The following is a 25,411-nucleotide window of genomic DNA, read 5'->3' as shown; positions in this document are numbered from 1 at the left end:
CTGTGTGCAGGTATGTGCAGCGCTACCCAGGTAGGTTGGACAGCCTCTGGTCCTCCACAGAGGTGGTGCGGGAGGAAGCAGACACTCCACTCTGCCATCTCAAACCTGGATTGGTCCCCAGCACCACCACTGCCGGAGTGTTGAGTCTTAGCGAATCACTCCCTCTCTGAGTCTCCATTTCTTTATCTGAAGGATGAGCACAGTGTGAAATGTTCCCATTAGGAGTAATCCTATTTGTTGGTGTATCTCATGGGAGCGAGGAGGTCACGGGATGATTCACACGAAAGCAATCTGTAAATCAGAAAGCACCTACTACGAATAGTGGTTGAAGAGGCATCTCTTTTCCCAAGATAGCTTTCCCCAGAATGAGGGGGAATGCAGGCCTTGAAGCCTGCAGCTGGGAGACAGGGAGACAGTGAAGAGCCTCCAACTTGGAAAGGAGGAGAACATGGACACCATCGGCCCCCAGTCCCAAAGGTCCTATAGGATGTGGCCTGGGTTGGGACTTGAGGGCCATTGGTGGATTTTGAGCAAAGATGTATATAGTGACTCTTGGGAATAGAAGGCAGTGTGAGCTGAGTCAAACTGACAAGCTTTGTGAACTGGGCTGTAGCAGGACCAGGAATCCATAAAGCTGGGAGCCTCTTCCCTGAACTGTGCAGGACTCAACATCTGCCTGCTGCCTCAGGTTCATGATCTGCTGCCCACCGTTCTATCACTCAGAACACTTCAGCAGCCAAGTGTTTTCACAAGCTTGACCTAAACCCTTTTGGTAGTAAAACCAAAAATGGATGCTACCAAGAAGTTGTTTATAGTATCCCGATTTTTCTCTGTGTATCCCACTTGGTATGACCAGCCTCATGGGAGTACCTCACTAGTTCACTGCAGCCATGTCAGTGTGTTTGCCAGCCCCTGCCTAGGTGATGATGATCTCTGTCCCCATTAATGATTTCTAAATCCCTAAACTTTTGTGGCACCAAAGGTTTTGGACAAAGCATTATACACAAGTGATCCTATCCCCAATAAGAGCCAACACTTTCAGAGGACTGACAGAGGTTCAAGGGTACTGGATGTGTTACCTTCCTCCAGCCTTTGGCCTGCAGGGATGCCCCTTCCTGGGACAGGCAGGACTGAGGGCCAGCCCCAGATCAATCTGGGTGACTACACACCCCACCATCTGTCAAACTGCCTCAAGATATGGTATCTTTTGGTACCAACCATGGTCTTCTGTGGTAGAAATGGGAGGAACCTAGAGCTGAAAAGAGGAAGGACCCTTGCCAAGCATGTGTATTCACTAGTTTGTAATTCTTGAAAGCTGTCCACCGTCTTGTTTCATGACATCCAGAGCCGTGTGTGGTCTCCCACTACAGCCCCACAAAACCTGGGTCCACCCACACAATTCTGGGGTGTTAACATGATTCAGGAGTCTCTGGTTTTGAGATACAGGCGATGACACTGGAAGCTCAGCAGCATTAGGCTCAGCTGGTTTACTTGCTTTCATAACACACTTCTCAAGCACCGATAGGAAGTGCAGGTAGAGGAGATGGCGGAAAGGGCATTGTGCTGCTGCTGGTGCTGCTTGCCCTGCTGGGCGGCCCCCTCTGTCTCAGAGAAGCCTGTGTGTTAACTTTGGACAGGATGTAAAGCTACCTTTAGGGAATGGCACCCGGGTCTCACTTGCTACATGCTTGGTAGCTAATCATATTCTTAGGATTAACCTGGACCCTAAATTGCAAAGGCCATGTTTTCCCTGAGCAAAATTGTGGTTTTCTGCCAGCCCATGATCTGGAAGCTGTCTCTTGCTCTCCCACCCTGGCTTCTGTGCCCCGGTGACCCTCCAGGTACCCCGGTTACCCATGAGGGTGTATGGCCATCAGCCTCACAGTGCAGGGCTGAGCAGCACAGATCAGTATCCTTGCCTGGGTTTGTCCTTGACATTGTGGCGTCGTGGCTCAGAGGCCAGGGTTTAAGATCTTGAGCCAGCAATGGCCCTTTTCCAGCATCAGTTTTCACATCTGTCTACTGGCTGTAGTAACAGTGCACAGTCGCTAAGACAGCAGGGAGGGTTCTATGAGTTAAAAGGCTGGGATAAATTTGGTGCACAAAGATGTTATGGGGAAGAGAACCAGGAAAATTATGCTGGGGCCTTTCATCTGCTTTTGGGACCTATCATTGGCTGACAAGGACAGAAAAAAGTGCTCCATGCCACCTTGTCTCCAGCCTGCAATCGTGTCCCTCTCCGGTTCTGGGGACTGTTTTTAAGCAGCTTCCTGTTGGCATAGCAACATTGCTGGGAGAAATATTAATAACCTCAGATATGCAGATTACACCACCCTTATGGCAGAAAGCAAAGAGGAACTGAGCAGCCTCTTGTTGAAAGTGAAAGAGGAGAGTGAAGAAGCTGGCTTAAAACTCAACTTTCAAAAAACGAAGATCATGGCATCTGGTCCCATCACTTCATGGTGAATAGATGGGGAAACAATAGAAACAGTGAGAGACTTTATTTTGGGGGTTTCAAAATCACTGCAGATGGTGACTGCAGGCATGAAAAGAAAAGAGACTTCCTCCTTTGAAGAAAAGCTATCACCAAACTAGACAGCATATTAAAAAGCAGGGACATTACACTGGCAACAAAGGTCCATCTAGTCAAAGCTATGGTTTTTCCAGTAGTCATGTTTGGATGTGAGAGTTGGACCGTAAAGAAAGCTGAGCACCAAAGAATTGATGCTTTTGAACTGTGGTGTTGGAGAAGACTCTTGAGAGTCCCTTGGACTGCAAAAAGACCAAACCAGTCCATCCTAAAGGAAATCAGTCCTGAATTATCATTGGAAGGACTGATGCTAAAGCTGAAACTCCAATACTTTGGCCACCTGATGTGAAGAACTGACTCATTAGAAAAGACCCTGATGCTGGGAAAGGTTGAGGGCAGGAGAAGAAAGGGATGACAAAGGATGAGATGGTTGGATGGCATCACTGACTCGATGGACATGAGTTGTAGCAAGCTCCGGAAGTTGGTGATGGACAGTGAAGCCTGGCACGCTGCAACTCATGGGGTTGCAAAGAGTTGGACACCACTGAGTGACTGAACTGACTGACTGTTGGCACAGAAGACAAGTGACACTAGAAATGGGAAACCAGAGTTGCTCTGCTCATAGTCAGAAGCACCCCGTGCTACAGGCTGTGACTTCTGAACCGGAAATATTTCACTGGCCCAGCTGGCATCATCACTGCGGCTGTGCCCCAGGGAGACTGGAGCTTGGATAGGCCAGAGTCTAGAACTCCACTAGGCTAGAGTCCGCTCAGGTGAACAGAGCCTGCTCCCCACAGTCCCTGCTTATTGAGTACCTGCTGGATGCTGGGAGCAGACCCTTAGACCATCTCTTTGTACGAATTCACATTTCCTGATGTGGTGAGTGAAGTTTAGCAGTGGGTCAGCACCACCCTGGGGAGCTAAGATTGAAATCACATCTGTCTGAAGGCAGAGCCCACACTCATTTAACTGGCCCAGCAGTGCCCACCCCATGTGCCATCACTCAGAGAGATGGGGTCCAGGCGGCCAGCTGGAGGCAAACAGGCAATCAGGGACAGTCACATTTGGCAGTGGGTTGTTTCTGCCCAGGGCAAAAGGTCAAGGCTAGGATTTGGAGTTTTAACTCTTTGCTTGTATCTGGGGTTCAAAGACAACACTTGGCCTCCAAAATTCAACAGAGAGAAATGCCAGCTTTGAGAACTTTTGCAAGCTGCATTTTGCCTGTGAACACACATGCCCATTAGTGAGAATCCTCTCTGGTATGCCTTCCACCCAAGTGCTTTTTTCATTTCTTTGTTTCCTGGTCCCTTGGAGATTCTTAGAGAAGTTTCCAATATTGATAGACTTTTAAATGATGTTGCAGAAATGTCATGTTGCACCGCTTACACAAGGGGTGATGTCAGCTGCTTCCCCAGTGCCCCATTTCTTCAAGTAAACCACAGTATGCAGTATGCATTATGTAAGTATGCAGTATGCAGTATGTAAGGAGATCATGTCCTGGTGAAGACCGTTTAAATCTTTGATATTTTTAGTATTCTGAGTGCCATAGAAAATGAGGGCTTTCTTTTTCTCACCAAGCCAGTTGCTCCCCTTGCTACCTTTCTGGCATAAACTACTAACTACGGGAGGACACCTGGCTGACGAGGCACGTGGTAATTCGCTGTATGGCTGAAGAGTTCTTGCACACTTCAGTTTTTCCCCTGAAAAGTGCCCCATTTCAAGCTGTCTTTAGCTGTTCCTTCTGTGGATGGACCCATTTGCACCTGAGGTGTGTTGCATGGCACACCTTTGAGAGGGGCCGCATAGGAATGTCAGCCCAGGCCTCACGCTGCTTCCCAGTTCCACTTTTCTTGGAGAAGTGCAGAGGGAGCGGAGGTTGCCCTGGCCATCCGGCTGTGGGCTCCCCTTTGCAAGAAACACCCAGTTGTCAGCAGCTGAGAGCGCAGGTGTGCAATGCCCCTAGACTGTCCTGGGGCTGCCCTACAGCCCTTCCCTTCATGCAGGAAGCCCCCAACTGTGAGAATCCTCCCTCCTCGAGACCTCCTTATATCCCTTCCCTGAGGCCCTTTATAAAGCTCGATCTGAGGGAATAAGTAGAAATCCTCCCTAGATGGAAGAGGAACGGGGAATACCAGGAGGAAGGGGGTGACCAAATAGAACCTCCTCGTTCCCATGCATGCAGGGCAAATGGGGGGAAAAGCAGTCATACCTCACTCCATGCAATACGTGATTAGGCTTTTCTGTTTTGTCTGAAGTGTGTGCCTTCATCTGTAATCAGCAGCCCCCAAATGTTTTGGCACCAGGGATCGGTTTTGTGGGAGACAGTTTTTCCACCGATGGTGGGGGGTGGAGTGGAAGGTGGGGGGAGTGATGATTTCAGGATGATTCAAGCACATTATATGTACTGTGCAGTTTATTTCTGTTATTATTACTATTACATCAGCTTCACCTCAGATCATCAGGCATTAGATCCCAAGGTTGGGGACCCCTGGTCTTTATGTTGTTGTAAGGAAGTGAATCACCAGTGAAGCCATGCCCGCGAACACCAGGGCTTGGGCGGCCCCTGCTGGAGGCTTTTAGAAATTCTCCACTTCCTGACTGACAGTTGCCTGCTCCAAGGTTGTCTGCGTATCCAGAAGTGAGCTGGCCAAATCAATGAATGGCTGGATAAAAAGGTCTGGGCCTGAGCAGAAAGGAAGGGAGAAGAGAGGAGAGGAAGGGGAAAGAACAGAAGGGAAGGGAAAATTCGTTCAGGATGCTGCACGGTGTCCAGAGACAAACAGGACTGGGACCAACCTGTTCCATGATGAGTGGATCATCTCACCTTATAAAGGCCTTGGCAGAGCATGTGACTTAGGGCAGTGAAAGTCACTCAGTCGTGTCTGACTCTTTGCGACCCCACAGACTATATGGTCCATGGAATTCTCCAGGCCAGAATACTGGAGTGGGTAGCTGTTCCCTTCTCCAGGGCATCTTCCCAATCCAGGGATTGAACCCCAGTCTTCTGCATTGCAGGCGGATTCTTTAACAGATGAGCCACCAGGGAAGCTCAGTTCAGTTCAGTCGCTCAGGCGTGTCTCTTTGTGACCCCATGGACGGCAGCACGCCAGGCCTCCCTGTCCATTGCCAGTTCCCGGAGTTTACTCAAACTCATGACCATTGAGTCGGTGATGCCATCCAACCAGTTCATCATCTGTCATCCCCTTCTCCTCCTGCCTTCAATCTTTCCCAGAATCAGAGTCTTTTCCAGTGAGTCTGTTCTTCATATCAGGTGGCCAAAGTATTGGAGTTTCAGCTTCAGCATCAGTCCTTCCAGTGAATATTCAGGACTGGTTTCCTTTAGGATGGACTGGTTGATCTCCTTCCAGTCCAAGGGGCTCTCAAGAGTCTTCTCCAACACCACCGTTCAAAAGCATCCATTCACCAGGGAACCCCAAAGGTCAGCAAATGTCAAGGCTGCAGTGATGCCCAGTCTTCTTCTGCACCCTCATGTTCCACTGGGTTTTACTTCAACAGCATCAGGTTCTGATTGTAATTCAATTCACTTTCACTCCCCCCACGAGTCCCCACTAGAAATCAGACTGTGTGTGTGCTAAGTCACTACAGTCCTGCCTGACTCTCTGTGACCCCGTGAACTGTAGCCCACCAGATTCTTCTGTCCACGGGATTCTCCAGGCAAGAACACTGGAGTGGGTTGCCATTTCCTTCTCCAATGCATGGAAGTGAAAAGTGAAAGTGAAGTTGCTTAGTTGTGTCCGACTCTTAGCGACCCCATGGACTGCAGCCCACCAGGCTCCTCCATCCATGGGATTTTCCAGGCAAGAGTACTGGAGTGGGGTGCCGTTGCCTTCTCCACTAGTCATACCCTACCTTAAACCTTCTTTGCCTACCACCTCTTACTGGGTAAAGTAGAAACTCCGCACAGCTTCTGATGCCTTCCATAACCGGGCCCTTGCCTCCCTTTTTGTCTCATCTCCTGCTGTTACAGCTGTACACTTTATAGTCTATAAAAATTAAAGTCATGTATTCCCCTCTGCTTTTTTCCCCCTGGCCTCCAGGTCTTTGCCTGTATGGTGTGCACTTTTCCTGAAATGTGCTTCCCTCTTTCCTGACTACATTCTACCCGGGGGTTTGTTGGGAAAGATTTAACCACCATCTCTCCAGGAGGGAAAAACTTGGTTTGTAGAGCTTGCTGATTTCTGAGGTGTGAATACTCAAACCATTGCTGATTTCAGGTTACCAATCGGGACACTTAAGTGCAGAACTGGGAAGAAATGTATGTAATTGGCTTTGCAAGCCAGTGTGAGTGGCCTCTGCCCACCCTTGACTCCACTTACCTGCTTGAATAGCAAATCTTCCAGGAAGCCTTCTCTGATTGCAGCCTGCTGGCCACACTCATGACACACTGCATTTCTCTGCCATTTCCCTTTTGCACACTGACATACTTTTCCATTTCTACATCTTTTTCTTCCTCCATGAAGACAGGGATCACAGTTTTTCCTCTGAGTTTTTGGCACCTAGCACAGTGCCTGGCACACAGTTGTCACCTGATCCGTGTTTATGGAATGAGTAAGAGTAGCTTTCTCTTGCCAAAATAAGGGATTATTTTTTCTCCTTCAGCTGGATTGTATTGTTTACTATTCTTAACAGTGAGCATTATCCAAACAACCTATTGAAGTGGCTCATCTGGACTTGTTGGACATGAGCTGTGAAGGTTGGCTGGGAGAGAGAGAGTTTGGTCAGGATGGGAAATGGCTGGAGAGCTGGTTTCCCCAGCTGACTCTTTGTGCTACAAACCCCCCGGATTTCAGTGTAGGGCAGCGCTACTACTAATTACAATGCCTGCTAACCTCATGCACTTGCTTTTTCTAATACCATGTCATCACATAGGCAGGCTGGACCTTGCACTTTCTAAACCTCAGATTTTTAAACTTCCCCATCAGTTTGCTTGTTCTCTGTACTCAACCTAAGCCCTGCCAGCAGGTGCCAGTTGCACTCACATGGAAAACGTGAGTTACTAATGCAAGCTGACACTAGCGAGATATATATGAAGAAAACTCATATTCAGAAATAACTAGTCCTTCCTTTGGAACTTGCCAATAATGTAATCCATAATGGGCTTTCAGAGTTGAGGCTGACTCACTGGTGAAGCCACTTACCAGGAACCAGTTCCCCAGTCTGCAGAGTTGTGCCTGGTGCACCCCGTCATTGTAAAGCATCCACTCAATTACCTTGACATTCGAGGCCTTCCATGCTCTGGCCTCAACCTTGTCGTTGCTAAGATGTCTTTACCATAGGTGTGGCACCGTCAGGGCACACAAGGGAAATCAGCCTTTTCTTGATACAGACTTTGGGGTCAAGGTTGGAGACAAGCCCTCCATTCTCAGTTTGCTCTGAATTGGGTGTTCTCAATCTTCATCGCATGACAGAATCACCTGGGATACTTTTTAAATAAGCACACGGATGCCTGCTCCACCTGCATTCTAAACCCACTGCTTTTTGGTAGGGCCGGGGCACTGGTATGGTTTAAGTCTCCTCTGGCAGGTCTAACATGAAGCTGGAGTTGGCAAATGAGGTCTGCTGAGGGGTTCCCAACTGGCCCAACACTTTGCTCTGTCTCTTCCAGCCATCCCTCTGGCATTACATCATCAGGTCCCTTCCAATCTCGTTTTGGTCTAAACCAGACTGTTTTCCGCTCTGACAGTTCCCATCTCCAGAGGACTGGTCTAGAGCTTCCAATTTCCCATTTTTCATGCTTCAGGGAATCAGACATGTCTCCTAGGTTCCCATCAGTTTGTGTCTCATCCTGCATTTGGATTGCTATGATTCAGTCAAGACGTTCAGGAAATGTTTCTTGAGTGCAGAGGGCACACCAGCTCCTGGGCTAGCCCTCGGCTTATGTAGACGAGTAAGAATGCTTGATTCCTGCTTTCGTGGAACTTACTCTTGAGAAGGGGACAGATACAAAGCACATGGGTATTAACATACAGTGCTGTGACTGGAGGGGTGGGGGTAGGGTGGGTGCCCCTGGAGTGCTTGGAAGCAGCACTGTCCTGTTGTTGATTCTTGCTGTTACTGTTGTTTTGAAGCTTTTGAATTTATATTGGCATTGAGCTGATTAAGAATGTTGTGATCGTTTCAGGAGCACAAGCAAAAGACTAAGTCATAGATATGCATGTGTCTATTCTCCCCTAAACTCCCCACCAGGGCTTCCTGGGTGGCTCAGTCGGTAAAGAATGTGCCTGCAACACAGGAGACACAGGTTCAATCCCTGGGTCAGGAAGATCCCCTGGAGAAGGAAAGGGCAACCCAGTCCAGTATTCTTGCCTGGAAAATCCCATGGACAGAGGAGCCTGGCAGGCTACAGTCCAAGGGGCCACAGGAGTCAGACATGACTTAGCAACTAAACCACCACCATTCTCCCCCAAACTCCCCTCTCATCCAGGCTGCCACATAACATTGAGCAGAGTTCCCTGTGCTGTATGGTAAGTCCTTGCTGGTTACCTGTTTTAAAATATCTGCTGCTGAATTTTTAAGCAGGATGTCTCTCTTAGAAATTGAGGAAGCAATCCAAATGATCTCATAGGAACATTCCATAAAAAAGTCAAACCCTGAATCTTTTCCTCAGCTTTAGAAATCTGACTTCAACAATTAAACTGGCAGAGGAAAGGGAAAGCAGTTATTTTAAGTGGATTAGGAAATTTTTTTTGGTGCTAGAGGTAACTTCTTTATTGAAATATGTTAGTTTCAGGTGTAATACATAATGACTTGATATTTACATATATAACAAAATGATCACCATGAGAAGTCTAGTGACCATCTGACCCCCAAAGTTATTACAGTATTATTGACCATATTCATTATTCTGTACATTCCATCCCTGTGACCTGTTTATTATATAACTGGAGATTTGTACCTCTTAATCACCTTCACCTCTTTCACCCAACCTTTGTGACCCTCCCTAGTGGCACTCATCTGTTCTCTGTATATATGTCTGTTTTCATTTTTGTTTATATGTTTTGTTTTTTAGAATCTTCATATAAATGAGATAATGTGGTATTTGTCTTTTTCTGCCTGACTTATTTCATGAAGCATAATACTCTCTAGCTCCATTTATGTTGCTTCAAATGGCAAGATCTCTTTTTTATGGCCGTGTAATATTCCACTATATATGTATCACATTCATCTATCATTGGCTACCTATTCAGTTGCTTCCATACTTTAGCTCTTGTAAATAATGCTTTAGTGAACATTGGTATGCAATTACCTTTTCAATTTAGTGTTTTTTTCTTCCTGTAAATACCCATAAGTGAAATTGCTGGATCATATGATTGTTCTATTTTTCATTTTTCAAATGACTTCTATTCTGTTTTTCCATAGTGACTGCACCAATTTATATTCCTACCAGCAGTGCACAAGGGTTCCCTTTTCTTCACATCCTTGACAACACTTGTTATTTGTTGTCTTTTTGATGATAGTCATGTGACAGGTGTGAGGTGGTATTTCAGTATGGCTTTTATTTGCATTTCCCTGATGATTAGTGATATTCAGTATCTTTTCATGTACCTTTTGGCCATATGTATGTCTACTTAGATGATCTGACCATTTTACAATCAGATTGTTTGTTATGAGTTCTTTATATGTTTTAAATATTAAATATATATTGGATATACTATTTGTAAATATCTTCTCCAATTCAGTAGGCTGCTGCTTCATTTTCTTGACAGTTTCCTTCACTGTGCAAAATTTTTTTTAGATTGATGTAGTCCTATTTGTTCACTTTTGCTTTCCTTGCCTCAGGAAGCATACTCAAAAAAAATATTGCTTTTTGAAATTTCCATTTGTATGGAATATCTTTCTCCATCCTCCCACTTTCAGTCTGCGTGTTTTCAGATCTCAGGTGAGTCTCTTGTAGGCAGCATATAAACAGGTCTGGAATTTAAAAAAAAATACACTAGAAGGAATCAACAAGAGCTGTAGAAACCACTTACACTGAAGAGAAAAAGGAAAAAAGAATTAAAAAAAATAAGGATAGTTTAAGGGACCTCTGGGAACCACTCCACCTCTTCCCTATTTTCTCTAAGAAAGAAGAGGGAGCTACCTGTGGATGGATCTCACAGACTGTGTTGAGTGGAAGAAGCCAGATGCACAAGAGTACAGACTATAGGATTTCCATTACATAAAGCTCAAGAAGACGCAAAATAAATCTATGGTGACAGAAGTCATAATAGCAGTTACTTTTATGGGTAGGAGGGAATACTGACTAAGAAATAGGGATTTGGGGGGTGGGCTATTAGAAATATCTGGCTTAATCAAAAGGTAGTTACAGAGGCGTACATTTGCATAAAAAGTTATCAATGTGTGTACTTTACTGTATGTCTGTTATACCTTAATAAAAAACAAAAAGCAGACTACAAAAGAATCTGAATCTAAAGTCATCAGAAGGACTGTGGGTGTGGAGCTGTGTAGGCAAGACCTCCCCTAATTGATTCCTTTGGTTGAATCCACCTCAACAGTGCTCCACAGGTGAATGGGGTACTTTCCAGTCATCCCTGCAGGCTGATGGCTGTAACTATGGTTCCACACTTCACAGTGTTCAGGGATAAAGCCAAGGGACATGATGAGGAAACAAATGCTTTTCGTTGTGTACACAGTCAGTTAGTGGTAGAAACGGGAATACCTCAGCCTTCTATTGTCAGCCAGTGCCCTTCCTGCCCCTGTGTGGCCTCTCAGAGGGTTTCTTTCTGAAGGCGTTAGAGATGAATAATGGAGTATTTTATAGAATATGGCAGAGAGTTTCAAACAAGTAAAGCCACAGAAAATGATTTTGAAATAAAACCCTGTCACAGTTAGTTGGCACTGGCATGATTTTTTTTAAAACATCTCCTTGACTGCAGTAATAAAGACGGTAGGGGAGTTGGTGAAAAGGAGAACTTGGTGCCAGCTGGGGGCTGTATGAAATTATTTCACTTCAAAACAAAGAGCAGAAATAGGAGAAATCAAATTAAATGTTCCCTGGCTCCCTGGCGTCCTCCTCTTCTTGGGCAGGAATCAAAGGAGAAAAAGTTCAGCAGTAAAAGCAATCTCCACAGGCTGGTGTCGGGATGAGCAGCTGCCACAAAGACAGACATATCATTCGCCCCTGAAGAATCATGTGCTTCCTGCACATGTGAGAGAGCCAGCTTGCTTTGCACACACACACAGAAGCAAAGTTAAGAGTTTGTGAGCCTGGGGCAAGCGTCTCAGCCCTGGGCGTCACTGCAAGGTAGCTATGCATGTAGCTTCTGGTTGCTGTCAGCTAAAATCTGCAGATAGACTGAGACCAAAGGTGCTAGCTCAGAATCCAGCTAGAGTCTATCCATCTATTGATTTGAGGAGAGGGGAAATTAAAGGTCATTTCCCTTTTCTCTGAACTCATGTAATTCCTTAACTGCAGTTTTCTCATGACGCTTGTGCCAGTTGTTAATTAATCCCTTTTCAGCTCCACATGCATCCTTTTTTGTCCTGCTTCGTCATCCTGCACTTGGACTCAGCTCCTTGTTTCTCATTTGCCAGTCGGCACAGTCTTGCACTGAAGCAATAAAGGTTGCAGCAAAGTCAAAGGGAAAGAAAGGGCTGCTTTTGTTCCACGGGCTGTTTCTGGTGCAGTTGCATGTAAATCGGTGTGCAGAGGGTCCTGGCAAGTGTTCATCACGGTGGTGACAGCTCTCAGGGTCCTGCCCTGAGTACCTGTAGCACCGTGGTTCTTCTTTACGAGCAGCCACGCTCAGTCTGCAAGGGTGTGGTGCGTCTCCGTCTTGTGGGATCCTCCTCTCAGTTTCTAATTTCCTCTTTGACTTTTCCCTCAGCCTTAGGTCGCTGCCTTCTGAATTTCTACCTCTCTTATACTTTACAGTTTTCTTATCTTCTGCCTAGCTAGCAGTTCTTTCTACTTGATGTCCCACGTTCAGGTTATTAATGGGATTTGTCTCTTGACTGGTCCCTGACAGATACACTTGAACACATCTGACTTGTGCAGCGTTGTTTGTATGTGCCCCTCAGAACTCCTTATGGAGCCTCTGTGCTCTTGATGTCTATAGCAGTGGTCTTCCAGCTGGAATATATTACATTGTATGTATCTTAGGGAATTAATTTCCAGATCCTAGACTTCCCTGTATATATACTTTCTTAATAAGTTCAGACTGAAAACATGCCTGCAGGGAAGATCCCATGGGAAGGGTTCTTCCCAGCTCATCTTGAACTTTAAAAAGGCGTGCTTCTTATTTCTCCCTGATTTTACCACGCATTGTCTAGAGTTGTAATATACTTATGCTGTTTTGATTAATTTTGTTCTATTAATTTTAGCAATAACTCAATCCAGAAGAAGAATTTTTAACATCTAAACCCTTAATATTATAGGAAATTAAGAAATCATTTTGATTTATATTTTACTATTGTTACATAGAATAATGCTAAGATGATTAATAAGAGATTTTCAAGTAGGAAACACATTATGAAGGGTAAAATTGGAAAAAATGGAATGGAAATATGACTTTAAGAAGGGAAAAAAACATTAAGTGTTCCTACTGTTTAAAGGTCATTCATGTGTTTTAAAACTTTGGATGATGGTAAATTTGCTATGGTATCTATAATTCTTTGGATACATATAAAAGCATTCAGCAATCTTTTGTGCTAGATTGTCAATATTGACTGCATGCTAGAATTACATTCTTTGCAACAATTTAGGCAAAAGAGAAACTTTATAATTTAATAGAGAGAAATATGTGAACTATATATATATATATATGTATGTATATATATGAGAGAGATGAGAAACCTTAGATTTCATCTTTGAAAAGTTCAGGAGAGTATGTAGTTTTCCAGAATTGTTTGAGGAGATACATGAGTAAACATATGTGCCTCACTTATAATAAAACATGAATGAAGGAAGACTGGGTGAATGAATAAAGGAACAAACAAGTGAATTAGCAATTGAAAGGCAGAAGTCCCTTCTAGGATAAATAGGAACAACATTCTGTATTTCTCTGCTCAGGTTGTTTCTCAGCTTCTCCACTTGGGGAAATATGCATATGGAAAATGGACAAGGCCAACATGGCCCTGATATGGCGGCCCAGATCAGGAGCCAGCCCAAGTCTCTCCTTTGCCTTCATTTTAGAATGACCTGTGACGGACTGAATGACTTGTAATGCCTTTCCTTAAAGCCCAGTGTCTTACGTTTATTTTTTCATCTGTGCAATGGATTTTGACATTCCAAATGAGTAACAGTTGGAATATTCATTTTATCTTTTGGAGGGAAACACCTGTGGCTTAATAGAATAAAACCGTTTTAGAGAAAGAAGACTTGGGTGGATTTAATGGTTTCCTAGTAACTGGTTGCATGATGTGTATCAAATGCCTTCATCTCTTTGCACTTTAGTTTCCTCGTGTGTAAGAAGTGAATGGTGATAACTGTGAGCCTTAGATGAAAGTGTGCAAGTAAATGTGCTTTGCACATGGTAAGCCATCAGTACATGTTGAAGCTAATGCTGAAATATCAGTTGGCAGTGAACCTTGGTATATCCACCTCTTCCTGCCCTAACGGTTGTCTGTTAGTTTGCCATGAACTAAACTAGTTGGCCATTTAGGGCTGCACACTGCCCTAGATCTTGATCACATCAGGGACCTTCCATTCTAAGGCAAGGATGTGGAACATTTGATGATCACACATAGATGTACTCCCCTTTTACTTCCACAGCTGCAGTTCTTGTAAGCTTCCTGCTACCTATAGCATGTGTTTTTCATCCTTGCCTCAGGGGGAGACACATTTGCAGCTAGTTCATCTATAGAATCTGTGGAAGTGGTCAATGTCAAGTATTTCCATGTATTATATAAAATTTAAAACACAGACACAATAGCTTCATGCCAGAATGTTTCCTGAATTTGCTGTCTCAGGGGAGTGTACAGTACTGGTTGATGTTCCAACCAACTGAATTACAAAGTGAGCAGCTCGTGTGCATGCACACGCACACACAGACACACACACATGTGCACACACACAAGACAATTTCTTTATAGATCTCTGGCACCGAACTAGTGGTAGTTCACCTGGCATTTTGTCAACAGTGGAGATCAACTGAGAAATTTAAATGCTTGCTCCAGGTACCTAATCATCAAACTATAAGATTTTGTCTATTACTGAAACATTGATGAATAAAGGAATGTGCTTGTGGTTGCAGAGTCAAATCAGATTAAGTGGCATTAGGGCTGCTGCTACACTGGCGTCACCAGCCTTTAAAACCAGGACTGCTCACTGAGCTCTTCATACATTTACACTAATGGGAGTGATGAATTCTAAAATGAGTTTTTTGATGCTCTCTAGAGAGTAAACCCTCAAGCCATGTTTCTGTAAAGATTAAGATCTTATTCCAGACCCCAATTAAACCAAGGGAAGTCTTGATTGCAGAGAAACAGAGAGGAGGATCCAGTTCTTGCAGTGTGCCAGACACACACTTTTCCCAGATCTCATCTCACTGTTTCTCACAGCATCACTGTGGGTCAGGTGTCGTCCCTTCCATTTCACAGGTGAAAACGCTGAGGTTCACGGAAGTTAAATTCAGCACCACGACATGAGTCCGTGTCTGTCTGAAACAAAGCATTCTTTCCCCTTCACGCCATTAACTTTGACCCTGGCTCAGAAAGGTGGACGCTTAAAAAATAGGGGCTGTGGAGGTAATGTTAGCATTTATCTTCCCATAGACTCAGAGCGGCAGTTTTCAATCTAGGCTGCATGTTAAAATCACCGCTGTTCCAGGGTTCACATTCCTGACTTGTAAGAGAGCTCTTAGAGCAGTATTTCTCAACTTTCAGAATCACCTGGTGGTTTGTTCAAACAGATTTCTGGGCTCTGCCTCCAGAGTTTCTGATCCTTTAAGCCTGGAGTTGGCCTGAGAATCTGCATTTTTAGTAAATTTCCTGGTGCTGTTGGTCGGGGCCCTCACTTTGTGAACTACTGTCTCAGGGCATTGTTCAAAGTGTAGTTCCCACCCAGAGTATTTCAGTTCAGAATTACTTAGGAACTCAAAAACAGGCTCAAATGCAGGATCAGTCTTGGGGGCTGGGCACTAGGGAATCTGTCTTTTAACCAAATGTTCCAGGTGATTCTTCAGCTCACTGAAGTGTGAGAACAGTCATCTGGTGGATTTTTAACCTCCCTCATCTCATACACAATCTGGCTGTTAAGTTCCATCTCATTTTGAGTGACAACCACACAACTGGCCATTAGCAGTTGTTGTGACTTGGCTTCTAGTTTATTTTAAATGTCTGTAAGGGATCTCTTAGTCATGCTTTATAAATAAAAACAAAAAAAGAAAAATAGTGACTTAAAAAAAGAAAAACTCTCAATTGTCCAGTTTCCACTTCTTTGTCAGGGGAAAGAGGCCTGGCTGATGAGGCACTGTTTCATGCTTCCCCACATAAGTGGAATCAGGAGGAGAAAAGCACCCCTTGAAGAGTCTCCTCTCCTTTCTTCTCTGTTCCTTCCTTATTTTACCTGCAGCTATTCAGTTTCATCAGCCCCAGGGGAAAATGCAGCTCAGGCTTGGAGTTTAAAGGGGGTGGCCACTGGGAACTTGGATTTCAGCTGAGAAGCTGGGTCACCACCAGATTCCTCAGAGCTGGAAAACCTCCATGGAAAGTGCACTCGGAGGTCGAGAGCCAGCAAGCCTGGCCAGTGGTGGATGCTCCCTGAAGAGATACGGGTGCTTTCCCGCCCCTGCCCCTCAGCTGTGCTCCCGAGGGAAGCCGGCAGCCAAGAAGAGTTATTATAGCCTCCTCTGCTGGCTGGTTCCTGCCCGAGGAGCCCAGCCTGCAGCTGACGAGACAGGAGAAGATCAACAGGCTAGATGGAGGAGGCCCAGCTGGCCTCCCTGAAGAGTTGCAGACATTAGTCCCTGACACCTGAGGTTACAGACACAATGGGATCTCAAGAGGGAGAAATGAAGGTCATAGGAAAAGATTTCCCATTGTTCTTCCCTGGCTCCAAAATGAGCCATTTGCCCAATACAAGCCCACCAAGGGGAGGCCCCACCACCATCTGCAGAACTGGCTTGTAATCATTCTTGCCAATAATCGGGGCAGGCAGCTCCATGAAGCCCCCTCAGTCCCCGCTTCTAATGCCCAGCCCTGCCCAGAAGTCCTCACCTGGAAACCAGCATCCTCACCCAGATTCTTGATGCAAACCTGTCAGCAGAAACAATGACCCTTTTTCTCTCACATCCTTGGTTTAGGCCTTTGGGTTACAAAAGAAGGTGGAGGTAACACAGCCGTCAGGGTGGTTACCTTGCGCCAGGTGGACAGCCCCGTTTGCTCAGGTGACTTTGGGGTTTCGAGGGGGGCATTGTCCCCACTCGTGCAAAAGAGGATTAAGGAGACCGTGAAATACCTTGTCAGTGTTTACAGGGCTGCGTTCCGTACACGGCTTCTCAGCACACAGCTTCTAGGTGAAATTGTTAGTTCTCCAGAGGAAAGCCAAGAAAACAGCAAGTGTTCCAGAAAAGGTTTCACTTCCTAACTGGCAGCGAGCGCGAGATCAAAACCTATTACTGGAAGCCACAGGTGGAATTTATGCAGGAGACACAGGCTGCCCTACTGTTCTGCCTGGGGTCGCTGTGTGTGGATCAAGTGGGGACCTCTCTATAGCCAAATCAGGGAATCATGGGCCGTTTTCTCCCTGAGCTTGACTAGCATCTTATCTCTACAAAGAGGGGACCTGGAAGCCTCATGATGGGTGTAATTTCAGGAACCCTTCCTGAATGCAGAAGGCAAATTATATTTTAGTTTTCCTTTTTTTTCCATTTATTTTTATTAGTTGGAGGCTAATTACTTTACAATATTGTAGTGGTTTCTGTCATACATTGACATGAATCAGCCATGGATCTACACGTATTCCCCATCCCGATCCCCCCTCCCACCTCCCTCTCCACCCGATTCCTCTGGGTCTTCCCAGTGCACCAGACCCGAGCACTTGTCTCATGCATCCAACCTGGGCTGGTGATCTGTTTCACCCTTGATAATATACATGTTTCGATGCTGTTCTCTCGAAACATCCCACCCTTGCCTTCTCCCACAGAGTCTGAAAGTCTATTCTGTACATCTGTGTCTCTTTTTCTGTTTTGAATATAGGGTTATCATTACCATCTTTCTAAATTCCATATATATATGTGTTAGTATACAGTATTGGTCTTTATCTTTCTGGCTTACTTCACTCTGTATAATGGGCTCCAGTTTCATCCATCTCATTAGAACTGATTCATATGGATTCTTTTTAATGGCTGAGTAATATTCCATGGTGTATATGTACCACAGCTTCCTTATCGATTTGTCTGCTGATGGGCATCTAGGTTGCTTCCATGTCCTGGCTATTATAAACAGTGCTGCGATGAACATTGGGGTGCACGTGTCTCTTTCAGATCTGGTTTCCTCAGTGTGTATGCCCAGAAGTGGGATTGCTGGGTCATATGGCAGTTCTATTTCCAGTTTTTTAAGAAATCTCCACACTGTTTTCCATAGTGGCTGTACTAGTTTGCATTCCCACCAACAGCATAAGAGGGTTCCCTTTTCTCCACACCCTCTCCAGCATTTATTGCTTGTAGACTTTTTGATAGCAGCCATCCTGACTGGCGTGTAATGGTACCTCATTGTGGTTTTGATTTGCATTTCTCTGATAATGAGTGATGTTGAGCATCTTTTCATGTGTTTGTTAGCCATCTGTATGTCTTCTTTGGAGAAAAGTCTGTTTAGTTCTTTGGCCCATTTTTTGATTGGGTCATTTATTTTTCTGGAATTGAGCTGCAGGAGTTGCTTGTATATTTTTGAGATGAATCCTTTGTCTGTTGCTTCGTTTGCTATTATTTTCTCCCAATCTGAGGGCTGTCTTTTCACCTTGCTTATAGTTTCCTTTGTTGTGCAAAAGCTTTTAAGTTTCATTAGGTCCCATTTGTTTATTTTTGCTTTTATTTCCAATATTCTGGGAGGTGGGTCATAGAGGATCCTGCTGTGATTTATGTCAGAGAGTGTTTTGCTTATGTTCTCCTCTAGGAGTTTTATAGGTTCTGGTCTTACATTTAGATCTTTAATCCATTTTGAGTTTATTTTTGTGTATGGTGTTTTCCTTTTTTTAAGAGGAAGTGGGTCAGAGTAGAATGACAGAGGTAGAGGCAGTTGAAGTCAGTGTATGGGCTGGAGCCGAGCACATGGGAATGACAATAACTAACTGTTAGCTTACACTGTCCAGTTGCCTGCACAGCACTGAGCACTTTCTGGATGTTTTTTAAATCCTCCCAGTTGTTCAAGGAGGTAGGTGCAGCTACACTCCCTCTTTTAGGGCAGAGGAGACTGAGGCCTAGTGAAGCAGGAGGGCTTGCTGTTCGTCATGGATGGGGGTGGCAGAGCTGGCATTCCAGCCACTCCGTCCCCAGGAGCCCAGGCCCTCCAGGGCTTTGCCCAGGTTCCCCGGCTCAGAGGCTGGTCTCCCCCAGGAGCTCTTCTTGCTGCAGGCACTTCCTAGCATCCTGCAGACAAGGAGATGGGGCTTGGCATCCCCCTGAGAGCCTGTTCTAGGCATAGCCTCTTGGGCCAGCCCCGGGATCCTCGAGGCCTTCCTTGTCCCATTCCTGCAGGTGCCCACATACCCTGCCACTTTCCACTGGATGTGGGCTCCTGATCTGAGGGAGCTGTGCAACTGGGGGTGACTTTTGGGGCACCCTATATGAATTAAGTTCATGCTGGCTCATGTCATTGGAAGTGTTTTGCCCGACTCTTGGCTGCAGTGGGATGGGACAGGGAGAGGGACCTGAAAGCAGAAAAGGCAGCTGGCAAATGCCTTCTCCCCAACCCCAGACCACCATGGAGGTTTGTGATGCTGTACTGTTGTCGTCTGGGGTGTGCAGTTGCCCTTCTCCAGTGGGTGCTGGTGGTGGGGACCAAACGTGCACAGTGTGGAAGGGGCACGGCCACAGTCGAAGGTATACTGCACGGGACAGAAGATCTCTTCAGTCTGGTGGGTGACCACTTTGTATGCTTTTCATCAGATGGCAGATAAGTCAGTAAGTTCAGAAAGAGCTTCTCCTTTCTGGATTCCTCACAGCTTTTCCATTTTCCAAGTCACCTAGACAAGAATCTCTTCCTTGTTGATTGTTATATCCCCGGGATTCAGCACAGCTCCTAGCATATGATGGGTGCTTAATTAATACCCATCCACTTAATAGCCATCCATTAACTGAATAGCTAATCGAATCAGTGAATCCATGAACCACTTATGGTGGTCCTAGATTCCTGAAGTTAACCAAAGAGCATGACACTAGGATCTTCTCTGGGTTTTAAAAAAAGGAATGCTACCTTCAGAGGTTTGCGACGTGTGTTAATTGAGGTCTTGCAAAAAGCAGTCACTGGAATTAAAAGTGCAGGTCTATGGGGGTGGGAGCACCTGTGAAAAGTAAAACAGGAGGTAGCAGGGTGGGGTGGGGAAGAACACTCTGCAGATCCAACATAGCCAGAGGAAAGGGAGGGATAGGCAGGAGTGTGAGGCCCAGTGGCTCCCCTGGCTGGAGGCCGGTCAACTGACTTCAAGGCCATGAGTTTAAGTAAACTCCGGGAGTTTGTGATGGACAGGGAGGCCTGGCGTGCTGTGATTCATGGGGTTGCAAAAAGTCAGATACAACTGAGCGACTGAACTGAACTGATACCTATGATACTGGGTTTTCTAAATATTTTTATTTATTTATTTGGCTGCACCCTATCGTAGTTGTCACACAAGGAATCTAGTTCACTGACCAGGAATCGAACCCTAGTCCCCTGCCACTGGACCACCAGGGAAGTCGCTATGCCTGTAACACTGTACATTATTGTCTATACATACACATTCACATCTTTAATCAATTTTCAGTCATATTTATTTGTAATGAGGTATGTTCCTGACACTTTAGAAGAATGTATTTATTTCAGTCTTTATATTTTTAATTTTTACATTAAAATTTACCATCATATCATTTTCAGTTGCATTATATGTTTGGTAAACTTGAAACTGACCTTTCTCTGTAAACCCAAGTATTTTTACCTGAGAACATTTTCTCCCTGGAGTTGCTGAATTATTTAGTAAGCTGAAAGCTAATGCAGCTAAATAGAGGCTCTAATATTTGATTGATTCTGATGTTTTCAAATTCAGTTCAGTTCAGTTCAGTCGCTCAGTCATGTCCGACTCTTTGCGACCCCATGAATCGCAGCACGCCAGGCCTCCCTGTCCATCACAAACTCCCGGAGTTTACTCAAACTCATGCCCATCAGGTCGGTGATGCCATCCAGCCATCTCATCCTCTGTCGTCCCCTTCTCCTCCTGCCCCCAATCCCTCCCAGCATCAGGGTCTTTTCCAATGAGTCAACTCGTCGCATGAGGTGGCCAAAGTATTGGAGTTTCAGCTTCAGCGTCTGTCCTTCCAATGAACACCCAGGACTTATCTCCTTTAGGATGGACTGGTTGGATCTCCTTGCAGTCCAAGGGACTCTCAAGAGTCTTCTTCAACACCATAGTTCAAAAGCATCAATTTTTTGGTGCTCAGCTTTCTTCACAGTCCAACTCTCACATCCATACATGACCACTGGAAAATAGCCTTGACCAGACGGACCTTTGTTGGCAAAGTAATGTCTCTGCTTTTTAATATGCTATCTAGGTTGGTCATAACTTTGCTTCCAAAGAGTAAGAGTCTTTTAATTTCATGGCTGCAGTCACCATCTGCAGTGATTTTGGAGCCCCCAAAAAATAAAGTCTGACACTGTTTCCACTGTCTCCCCATCTATTTCCCATGAGGTGGTGGGACCAGATGCCATGATCTTAGTTTTCTGAATGTTGAGCTTTAAGCCAACTTTTTCACTCTCCTCTTTCACTTTCATCAAGAGGCTTTTTAGTTCCTCTTCACTCTCTGCCATAAGGGTGGTGTCATCTGCATATCTGAGGTTATTGATATTTCTCCTGGCACTCTTGATTCCAGCTTGTGCTTCTTCCAGCCCAGCGTTTCTCATGATGTACTCTGCATATGAGTTAAATAAGCAGGGTGACAATATACAGCCTTGATGTACTCCTTTTCCTATTTGGAACCAGTCTGTTGTTCCATGTTCAGTTCTAACTGTTGCTTCCTGACCTGCATACAGGTTTCTCAAGAGGCAGGTCAGGTGGTCTGGTATGCCCATCTCTTTCAGAATTTTCCACAGTTTATTGTGATCCACACAGTCGAAGGATTTTGCGTAGTCAATAAAGCAAAAATAGATGTTTTTCTGGAACTCTCTTGCTTTTTCGATGATCCAGCGGATATTGGCAATTTGATCTCTGGTTCCTCTGCCTTTTCTAAAACCAGCTTGAACATCTGGAAGTTCTCAGTTCACGTACTGCTGAAGCCTGGCTTGGAGAATTTTGAGCATTACTTTACTAGCGTGTGAGATGAGTGCAATTGTGCGGTAGTTTGAGCATTCTTTGGGATTGCCTTTCTTAGGGATTGGAATGAAAACTGAACTTTTTCAGTCCTGTGGTCACTGCTGAGTTTTCCAAATTTGCTGGCATATTGAGTGCAGCATTTTCACAGCATCATTTCTCAGGATTTGAAATAGCCCCACTGGAATTCCATCACCTCCACTAGCTTTGTTCGTAGTGATGCTTCCTAAGGCCCACTTGACTTCACATTCCAGGATGTCTGGCTCTAGGTGAGTGATCACATCATTGTGATTATCTGGGTCGTGAAGATCTTTTTTGTACAGTTCTTCTGTGTATTCTTGCCACCTCTTCTTAATATCTTCTGCTTCTGTTAGGTCCATACCATTTCTGTCCTTTATTGAGCCCATTTTTGCATGAAATGTTCCCTTGCTATCTCTAATTTTCTTGAAGAGATCTCTAGTCTTTCCCATTCTGTTGTTTTCCTCTATTTCTTTGCATCAATCACTGAGGAAGGCTTTCTTATCTCTCCTGGCTATTCTTTGGAACTCTGCATTCAAATGGGAATATCTTTCCTTTTCTCCTTTGCTTTTCGCTTCTCTTCATTTCACAGCTATTTATAAGGCCTCCTCAGACAACCATTTTGCCTTTTTGCATTTCTTTTCCATGGGGATGGTCTCGATCCCTGTCTCCTGTACAATGTCACGAACCTCCGTCCATTGTTCATCAGGCTCTCTGTCTATCAGATCTAGTCCCTTAAATCTATTTCTCACTTCCACTGTATAGTCATAAGGGATTTGATTTAGGTCATACCTGAATGGTCTAGTGGTTATCCCTACTTTCTTCAGTTTAAGTCTGAATTTGGCAATAAGGAGTTCATGATATGAGCCACAGTCAGGTCCCGGTCTTGTTTTTGCTGACTGTATAGAGCTTTTCCATCTTTGGCTGCAAAGAATATAATCAAGCTGATTTCGGTGTTGACCATCTGGTGATGTCCATGTGTAGTCTTCTCTTGTGTTGTTGGAAGAGGATGTTTGCTATGACCAATGCATTCTCTTGGCAAAACTCTATTAGCCTTTGCCCTGCTTCATTCCATACTCCAAGGCCAAATTTGCCTGTTACTCCAGGTGTTTCTTGACTTCCTACTTTTGCATTCCAGTCCCCTATAATGAAAAGGACATCTTTTTCGGGTATTAGTTCTAAAAGGTCTTGTAGGTCTTCATAGAACCATTCAACTTCAGCTTCTTCAGCATTACTGGTTGGGGCATAGGCTTGGATTACCATGATATTGAATGGTTTGCTTTGGAAACGAACACAGATCATTCTGTCATTTTTGAGATTGCATCCAAGTACTGCATTTCAGACTCTTTTGTTGACTATGATGACTACTCCATTTCTTCTAAGGGATTCCTGCTCCCAGTAATAGACATAATGCTCATCTGAGTTAAATTCATCCATTCCAGTCCATTTTAGTTCACTGATTCCTAGAATGTCAACATTCACTCTTGCCATCTCCTGTTTGACCACTTCCAATTTGCCTTGATTCATGGACCTAACATTCCAGGTTCCTATGCAATATTGCTCTTTACGGCATCGGATCTTGCTTCTATCACCAGTCACATCCACAACTGGGTATCGTTTTTGCTTTGGCTTCATCCCTTCAATCTTTCTGGAGTTATTTCTCCACTGATCTCCAGTGGCATATTGGGCACCTACCGACCTGGGGAGTTCTTCTTTCAGTATCTTATCATTTTGCCTTCTCATACTGTTCATGGGGTTCTCAAGGCAAGAATCCTGAAGTGGTTTGCCATTCCCTTCTCCAGTGGACCACATTCTGTCAGACCTCTCCACCATGACTGGACCGTCTTGGGTGGCCCCACAGGGCATGGCTTAGTTTCATTGAGTTAGACAAGACTGTGGTCTGTGATCAGATTGGCTAATTTTCTGTGATTATGGTTTTAGTGTGTCTGCCTTCTGATGCCCTCTTGCAACACCTACCATCTTACTTGGGTTTCTCTTACCTTGGAGGTGGGGTATCTCTTCACGGCTGCTCCAGCAAAGTGCAGCCACTGTTCCTTACCTTGTACGAGGGGTATCTTCTCATGGCCACCCCTCCTGACCTTGAACGTGGAGTAGCTCCTCTCGGCCCTCCTGTGCCCGTGCAGCAGCCGCTCCTTGGAGTGCCTTTATTCAATGAATACTTCACCAGGCACAAATTGTCAAATAATTTCTCACTATTTATGATGTTTTTGAATACTTCACTAAAGTTAGATGTTGTAAAATTACAGGCCTTTTCAATTATATTCCACTTCAGTACAGAATATAAATTGATCCAATTAAAAATAAGAGCTTCGTCGAAACATCCTTCCTACAAGTCAACACTGTATTATATACCTCTGAGCTCCACACTTTAATTTCTTCATTTCCTCCCTTTCTTTGGTAGAGACAGTTTCAATGTGTCCCTGGGTAAGCTTGTTTTAGATAATTATAATTCATAAAGAGCTTTACAACCTGAATTTATTGTTCTTCATTTATTGAATAATTTATTAAAATATTCCAATTGATTTTCATTAACACATAATTCAGTATAATTCTGTGGTGTTGGAGAAGACTCTTGAGAGTCCCTTGGACTGCAAGGAAATCAAACCAGTCAATCCTAAAGGAAATCAGTCCTGAATATTCATTGGAAGGACTGATGCTGAAGTTCCAATACTTTGGCCATCTGATTGGAAAAACTGACTCATTAGAAAAAGATGCTGATGCTGGGAAAGATGGATGGCAGGAGGAGGAGGGTATGACAGAGGATGAGATGGTTGGATGGCATCTCCGAGACTTGACGGACATGAGTTTGAGCAAGCTCTGGGAGTCGGTGATGGACAGCGAAGCCTGGCGTGCTGCAGTCCATGGGGTCACAAAGAGTTGGACACAACTGAACTACTGAACTGAACTGAGCTGAACTGAAAATGCAACAAACACATAATGAACTATTCCAAAATAATTCTCTAGTTTTCTAGGGCACATAGGTTGATTTACAATATAGTCATTCAAAGGCTCAAACATTTCTAATGTCAACTTGCTGAAGGGCAACAGAGAAAGTGAGAAAATGGGCACTGCCAAGCTGAAGTATTTATTGTTACTGTTGATGCAAGGGCTTTGTTTTGAGAGGAGTGACTGGATGCTTAATATAAGCTCTGTTAGAAGAATTTTGTACTTTGGTTACTTTGTTTACATATAAAAACATTTGTGATTTTTGACAACAATTTCTATTTCCTTTAGTGGAATATTACAGTTCTTTGGAGACAATCATGAATTATGGGCAACTACAACTTTCCAAGTACATTCTGCCCTGCAGCTTTCTTAAATTGGTAAGAACATTATTTTTCCATGAACCTAAGCTTTCCCCTAAATTTGTATTTGTATTATTACTA

The 25,411-nt window shown here is 44.5% G+C and overlaps 1 pseudogene; it reads left to right on the top strand.

Moving 5' to 3' along the window:
- Positions 1-25,411, top strand: part of LOC122688978 — a 735,084-nt pseudogene that overhangs the window by 415,082 nt on the left and 294,591 nt on the right.

This window comes from Cervus elaphus, chromosome X, assembly GCF_910594005.1.
Source record: "Cervus elaphus chromosome X, mCerEla1.1, whole genome shotgun sequence".
Taxonomy (NCBI): domain Eukaryota; kingdom Metazoa; phylum Chordata; class Mammalia; order Artiodactyla; family Cervidae; genus Cervus; species Cervus elaphus.
This window is presented reverse-complemented; position numbering and strand designations above follow the sequence as displayed.